The sequence below is a fragment of the Bombina bombina genome, chromosome 11 (assembly GCF_027579735.1).
Source record: "Bombina bombina isolate aBomBom1 chromosome 11, aBomBom1.pri, whole genome shotgun sequence".
Classification (NCBI taxonomy): Eukaryota; Metazoa; Chordata; class Amphibia; order Anura; family Bombinatoridae; genus Bombina; species Bombina bombina.
In genome coordinates this window covers 186,126,425-186,134,023 of record NC_069509.1, presented here as the reverse complement: position 1 = coordinate 186,134,023, position 7,599 = coordinate 186,126,425, and positions in this window count along the sequence as shown.

Sequence of the window (7,599 nt, the reverse complement as noted above, 5' to 3'; positions counted from 1 at the left end):
TCGCTCTCTAGGAAGGGTCGAAATGCCGCATAGGGTATCTTGGGCTTCCCAGCATTTTCGACAGGGATGATTACCTGCGGGGCTTCAGCATTGCGGTGTGCGTTCGCTAGGTTGAGTTCGTGGGCTCGAGTCTCTCGTATATCCTCGTCCGCCTCCGCCATCAACTGCTGTACCAATTCCATGGAGGGGTTCGGCCCGTATAATGAGAGCCTTTCCCGAACAATCCTGGTTTTTTCGTCACTAATCGTGGTCGGTGTTTCCGCCATTGTGAAGCTCTGATCCAGTTCGGTCAATTCTGCGATCAGCTCTCTCCTCGGCCGGTTGCTGGCGTACCCCCCTCTGCTTTCAAGTAAATCCTTTAGGGTTGTACGCTTCAATTTTTTGTAAGCGCTCTCCATCCGTTCTGTACCTCTCCTAGGAAATCCAGGAAAATCCCGCCGCTGCCGCCAAATGTTACGGTTACCCTTAGTCTCGCTGAGAGATGGACCGCTTAGTAGCCTGGATCCCTATTGCTAAAGAGGGGAGAAGCTGCTTTCCATAGTATTCTATATGAGTCTCGCAAATATAGAATAATCTCCCTTAGCTGCAGTACAGCTAGGATACCCTTCTGCCCACAAAAACGAGTCAACGCTGCGATTGAGGGTCAAACAAGAACTCAGGACTGGGATGCCCAGCCTGCTTTTTATTAAGGTTACATGCACACAGGGCACTCCCAGGGGGAGAGGGGGGGAAGCACAAAATCCCCCATCACACATTTAGATAGAGAGCACTGTCCTTTGACAGGCCACAATAGGATTACAGTACTTAAGATAACAAGTTTACAAGTTCATCTTATCAATTAGCAGTCTGGCTCCAGAGGTGATTAGACAATGGGATTTGTTATCACTAAACTTAGAGCTGAGCCCAGCAAACTTGTATTTAGACAATAGTTTCTAAAAGCTGAAAAAAGTTAACTCTTTATGAAATGATACTTGTTACGGTTTTCTTGGAGCCCTTCTTAGGCGCTGGCTTGCTGGTTCAGGCATTGCTGCTGGGAAATAAGCTCTTCACAACAAAATAACTAATGCTTCTGTAACAGGGTGCTATTTTGAGGGGCAGTACTACGTGGACATGCTTGCCCATGGGATGCTCAATTTCGTGTGCTTACTTCGAGGCTTTCAGCTGCTTCTTGCACTGGGCCATCGCGGAGGTGGCCGGATTCAACGGCCTGGCACACTATTTGGATGATTTTCTGCTGGTTGGGCGGACAGGATCATCTGAGTGTGCTTTCCTGATGAAAGTCACCAGGTTTCTAATGGATAGAATGGGAGTTCCTCTGGCGGAGGACAAGTCCCAGGGTCCTTGCACGTGCCTTACTTTTTTGGGCATCGAAGTTGATTCGGTGGCTGAGCAGTGCCGTCTGCCACAAGAAAAAATTCAGCGCATGTTGGAGTCAGTACGCGCTATGAGAACAGAGCTGTATAGCTCCGTAAAAGACCTTCAAATCATATTGGGTTTGCTGAACTTTGCCGGCAGGATTATTCCTATGGGTAGAATATTCCTCCGCAGGCTCGAGAGGCAACTGTGCGGAGAAAGATCGCAGACCCGGAGGTTCTGGGTGTCTGCTGAGATGGTGGAAGATCTTAAGGTCTGGGAAGAATTTCTTCTCCACTTTAACGGGATCTGTCTGTGGTGGGAGGTTGTTCCTTCTAACGCAGCGATCCAGTTGTTCACTGATGCGGTTGGGTCCCACGGGTACGGGGCTTTCTTGGCCGGGCAATGGAGCGCTGGCCCATGGCCCGCCGCGTGGATAGAAAGAGGCTTGGTCAGGAACCTATGCCTTCTTGAGCTGTTTCCCATACTGGTCGCTCTTGACATTTGGGGCGATCAGCTTCGCGACCGTGAGGTGGTTTTCTGGACAGATAACATGAGCGTTGTTTATGCTGTTAACAGACTTTCATCTAGTTCCCCTCCGGTTGTGCGGTATTTGAGACTGTTGGTGCTGAGGTGTCTGCACCTGAATATTGTGTTCCGTGCTAGGCATGTTCCGGGCGTCCAGAATAGGATTGCTGATGCGCTCTCCCATTTTCAATGGGAAGCATTTTATGCACTGGTGCCCAATGCGGACACTAACGGATTGTCCTGTCCCACTTACTTATGGCAGGTGGCGCTGGATGGGGACCCTTGATTGCGATGGTGCGGGCTTCCCTCGCTCCGTCTACCTGGGCTACTTATGTGAAATACTGGACGGAGTGGATCGCTTTTTGTGACTTCAGGTGCCGTCCCTCCTGTGACGGGGACCAGTGGGGCTTACTAGAATGGATTACCGAACTTAAAGGTAATGGTGTTTCGAAGACTGCGGTGGGTTCACGCCTGGCGGCAGTGTCCTTTTTCTGCAAGTTGTATGGGCTTGTTGACGCCTCGAAGACCTTCCTGGTTAGGCAGGTACTTCGAGGCTGGGGGCGTATGGCCCCCAGGGTCAGGGATTTCAGGGAACCAGTTACCATTGAGCGGTCTGTTCATCCGCCTATGAAACTGCCCTTTTCTCAGCCGCCTTTGGGCTGGCTTTTCACGGGGCTCTTAGGGTAGGGGAAATTGTCCCGCCCTCTAAGAAAAAGACGGGCGGCCTTTTGCTGCCTCATGTCAGAGACGATGGGTCGTCTATCTTGGTCTTCCTTCCCAGATCCAAAACTGACCAAGAAGGGAGAGGTGCCTGGTTAGCTTTGCCGGCCCATGATGAATCTGTTTGCTGCCCGGTCAGACTGGTTAAAGCCTATATGGACGTGCGTCCTGAGGGTTTCTCACAATTTCTAGTTCACGAGGACGGTTCCCCGTTGACTAGATTCCAGTTTAGGAAGGTGTTGGCCTGGGCAGCATCAAGGGCAGGTCTTGATCCAAGGGTCATTGCTCCCCATTCCTTTAGGGTGGGCGCGGCCACCACTGCCGCTAGTTTAGGATGGTCGGCTGACCATATTAGAGCTCTGGGGAGATGGAGGTCGCAAAGGTATCTTTTATACGTTAGGCCTTTGACTGTTTAGAAGTGATTATGTTTTGCAGATGCAATGGTTAACCTCTGTTTCTTTTCTTAGGACCAAGGAGCGGTCCACTGAGAGTATGGATTATGGGGCATTCGTACATCCACTGGGCGGAGCTTCGGGCGATCGCGAGACCTGATGGGCGTCAGCTGGGGTTCCTTTCTTCCCGAGTCACTGTTAGGTGGTTAGGGCGCAGGGGGCTTACGTGGCAGGCTCTGCCTGAGTTGCTGCAGGGGGCCTTGCGCAGGTGGGAGAAACCCCATGTACTTATCATCCACGCAGGTAGAAATGATATGGGGCTCCTACCGTGCAAGCAGCTCAGTGCGGTTATTCAGTCGGATCTGCGCACGATTCAGGCATGGATTCCCCAAGTCAAGATAGCATGGCCTAACATCATCCCCAGGATAGAATGGCGCCATATGCAGTCTCATCGCGCAGCTTTTCAGGTCTGCAAGAAAATTAACAGAGAAGTGAGGATTTTCTTAGGGCAGTCAGGAGGGTTTGTTGTGGAACATGGGAACATATCAACGGCTGAGAGGTGCCTCTACAGAAGGGACGGGGTGCACCTCTCTGAGAGGGGCATTGACCTGTTCCTCTGTAATTTGAGGCGTGCTATACTTAATCATCTATAGGTGTGGCGGCAAGAGGTGAGCCTGTTGGGCTATCTCTTGTGGCGGTTGGTCCGCGCCCCGGTTTGCCATCAGAGTTAGAGTGACGGCTGCCCAGGGGAGGGTGATCTCTGCAGGCGCGCGCCTGGGGTCCCTCCCATTCTAAGATGCCGAGAACTCCCTAAGCTTCTGCGGCAGCTGAGCTCCGCTTGTGTGGGCATTCACGGGCGCGGTCCATTCTTCCTAGCAGGGGGTTCCTACTCCTAACTAGATTGCCGCCACATCTTTTAGCTGGCCCCGTTGAGTCCAGCCGGTTCTCACGTTCTACAATAAATGCGACCTTCGGGTCTTTTCCCATATATCTGTGTCTGCGTGGTTATTCAAGTATTACAGTTTTATGTAAAGTTATTTAAGAGTTATATTTGTACATAGTTATGTTGTTGAGCCAGTTTTATGGCTCCAGTTATTAAAGTTTTCCAGCAAGCCAGGAGGATAGGGCATTTAATTAATTAAGACAGTGGAGGGCAGCATAGCCCAGAACGACCATAATAATTAAGGCCCTTAGGAGTGTGCTGCTGTGAAGTTGCAACAATGTTGCATTAGTGAGGGTGGGGTTTAGCTTACCTTTAAGTAGTCAGCTCCCAAGGCCCAAACCCTCTTTTCCAGCTCGTCTTCACAGCGTCCCACCCTCCCTCCCTGCATTGATTCATACGGCAATCTTTAGGCTGCTACATCACCAGGGTGTTTCAGCTAGGTGTCTGAGGCTGGATGAGAGCTACGCGGCTTGTTTCCTTAAGTCCAAGGACGGTAGTTTTTGACTCCCTGGGTAGTGGCATGGAGACGCGTCTAGTCACACCTGGTCTTACTGGTTCGGAGATCGTTACTTTACACCCTGGTTAGGCAGTTGGTCCGCGCCCCGGTTTGCCATCAGAGGTAGAGTGACGGCTGCCCAGGGGAGGGTGATCTCTGCAGGCGCGCACCTGGGGTCCCTCCCATTCTAAGATGCCGAGAACTCCCTAAGCTTCTGCGGCAGCTGAGCTCCGCTTGTGTGGGCATTCACGGGCGCGGTCCATTCTTCCTAGCAGGGGGTTCCTACTCCTAACTAGATTGCCGCCACATGTTTTAGCTGGCCCCGTTGAGTCCAGCCGGTTCTCACGTTCTACAATAAATGCGACCTTCGGGTCTTTTCCCATATATCTGTGTCTGCGTGGTTATTCAAGTATTACAGTTTTATGTAAAGTTATTTAAGAGTTATATTTGTACATAGTTATGTTGTTGAGCCAGTTTTATGGCTCCAGTTATTAAAGTTTTCCAGCAAGCCAGGAGGATAGGGCATTTAATTAATTATGTGTGTACATGTATATGTGTATGCTCTGTAGTGTGTGTTTGTGTGTACATGTGTATGTGTATGCTCTGGAGAGTGTGTGTGTGTGTGTGTACATGTGTATGTGTATGCTCTGGAGAGTGTCTGTGTGTGTACATGTATATGTGTATGCTCTGGAGAGTGTGTGTGTGTGTGTGTGTGTATGTGTATGCTCTGGAGAGTGTGTGTTTGTGTGTACATGTATATGTGTATGCTCTGTAGTGTGTTTGTGTGTACATGTGTATGTGTATGCTCTGGAGAGTGTGTGTTTGTGTGTACATGTATATGTGTATGCTCTGGAGAGTGTGTGTGTGTACATGTATATGTGTATGCTCTGGAGAGTGTGTGTTTGTGTGTACATGTATATGTGTATGCTCTGGAGAGTGTGTGTGTGTGTGTACATGTATATGTGTATGCTCTGGAGAGTGTGTGTTTGTGTGTACATGTATATGTGTATGCTCTGGAGAGTGTGTGTTTGTGTGTACATGTATATGTGTATGCTCTGGAGAGTGTGTGTTTGTGTGTACATGTATATGTGTGTGACAGACCCTTCGGTCAGGACTGAAAGTGTTAACTTTATTTTCTAACCACAAGTGGTTGGCTCCAGCTACAATCTAATTAATGCTTAGCATTCTATTGTTTGATCACCTCCAGAGAGAAAGTGATAAGAAGAGTCAAGAGTGTCTTGTGGTTGAAGTGTTTAAGTAATATAATCCTATTGTATCATGTCAAGGGCGCTTCTCCCTTTTATCTAATGTACAACATTCTTTCAACCCCCATCTGGGGGGGGGGTCAAAAACCTGTTTAAATCTGTATGCTGCCTTCAAATAAAGTTGTTATCCTGTTTTAAACCTGAAATGTGGAGCTTGGTCTCATGTTTGCAGGGAAACTGATCAAGGTTGTGAAGTGCTGATTCTGTATGCAGGACATTGTTCATCTGGTATTAACCCTTGGTACACAGTTGGTACCGTAACATTGGTGGCAAGCGACGGGAGAATCCTTATCGCCCAAAGGAGCAACTACGGATCCAGACCGAATGGGAACACCGTATGAAAGGCTAAAAAGAGCTACCCTTAAAAACCTGCCCAGAAAAGTACTGCCCTTCCGCAAAATCGGCAGCTGGTAGTGCCTGCGAAATACCGGCAAGAGATTCTGCGGATTGGGCACGATGTACCGTTAGCTGGACATCTAGGGTCCCGCCGCACCGCTCATAGGATCACCCAGAATTTCTTCTGGCCCAATTTTAACCGAGATGTGCGGGTATATTGTAGTACTTGTGACACCTGTCAACGGGTGGGTAAGCGGGGGGACCACCCCAAAGCTAGGCTTATGTCTATGCCTGTCATTGGGGAACCCTTTTCCCGCATAGCCGTTGACATTGTGGGTCCCCTTGCCAGGGCTAGTCCATCAGGTAAGAAGTATATTCTCACTGTGGTGGACTATGCCACTCGTTACCCAGAGGCAGTAGCACTGTCGAATATAGAGGCAGAGACAGTCGCTGATGCCCTAGTTAAGGTTTTTACTAGGGTCGGGTTCCCTAAGGAGATTCTCTCTGATCAGGGGACCCAGTTTACCGCGGTGCTCACCCAGCAGCTGTGGAAGGTGTGCGGCATTAAACCGTTGCTCAGTTCGCCTTATCACCCCCAGACTAACGGTCTCTGCGAGCGCTTTAATGGCACCCTCAAGCAGATGCTGAGGACCTTCACGGACACTTGCAGAGACTGGGAACGATTCCTGCCTCATCTGCTATTTGCGTACAGGGAGGTGCCCCAGGAATCCACTGGGTTCTCTCCCTTTGAGTTACTCTATGGGAGAAGAGTCCGCGGCCCTCTGGACCTCATTAGAGGACACTGGGAGGGAGAGATAGAGCAGGAGGGAACCCCCATCGTGCCATATGTTCTGGAACTCCGGGACCGCATGGAGAAACTGTCTCTGATGGTAAGAGGGAATCTCCAGGTGGCCCAGGAAAGACAGAAGGGGTGGTACGATCAAGGTGCCCGGCAGCGGGTCTTCCAGGTTGGACAGAAGGTTTTGGTGCTCAAGCCTGTGAAGGCCAACAAGATGCAAGCATCTTGGCAGGGCCCGTATAAAGTGTTATCCCGGGTGTGTGATACTACCTATGTTATAGCCAGCTGTGCAGATGAGAGGATCCAGCGATCCTTTCATGTGAACATGCTGAAGGAGTATCAGGAGAGGCCAGAGGATGTAGCCGCAGTATGTGCCCCTGCTGCAGACGACCCAGAGAACTTACCCCTACCCGACTTATTAGAGAAGGACCCCCAGACTGACCTCACTAGTCTTGTGCAGCTAGGGGACCGGTTGAACCCTACCGAGAGGGTACAGGCAAGACAGCTCCTGTGGGAGAAGCAGGCGACGTTCTCCCAAGAGCCCGGCTACACTACCCTAGCTGTACATAAAGTAGAGACTCCCGGACAGAATCCCCTGCGACAGCCTCCCTACCGTATACCCGAAGCAGTCCGAGAAGGAATGCGGAAGGAGATACAGGAGATGGCCCGGCTGGGAGTGATCGAGCCCTCCGATAGTCCTTGGGCTTCCCCTGTAGTCCTGGTACCTAAGAAGGATGGAACCACCCGGTTCTGTGTGGACTACAGGC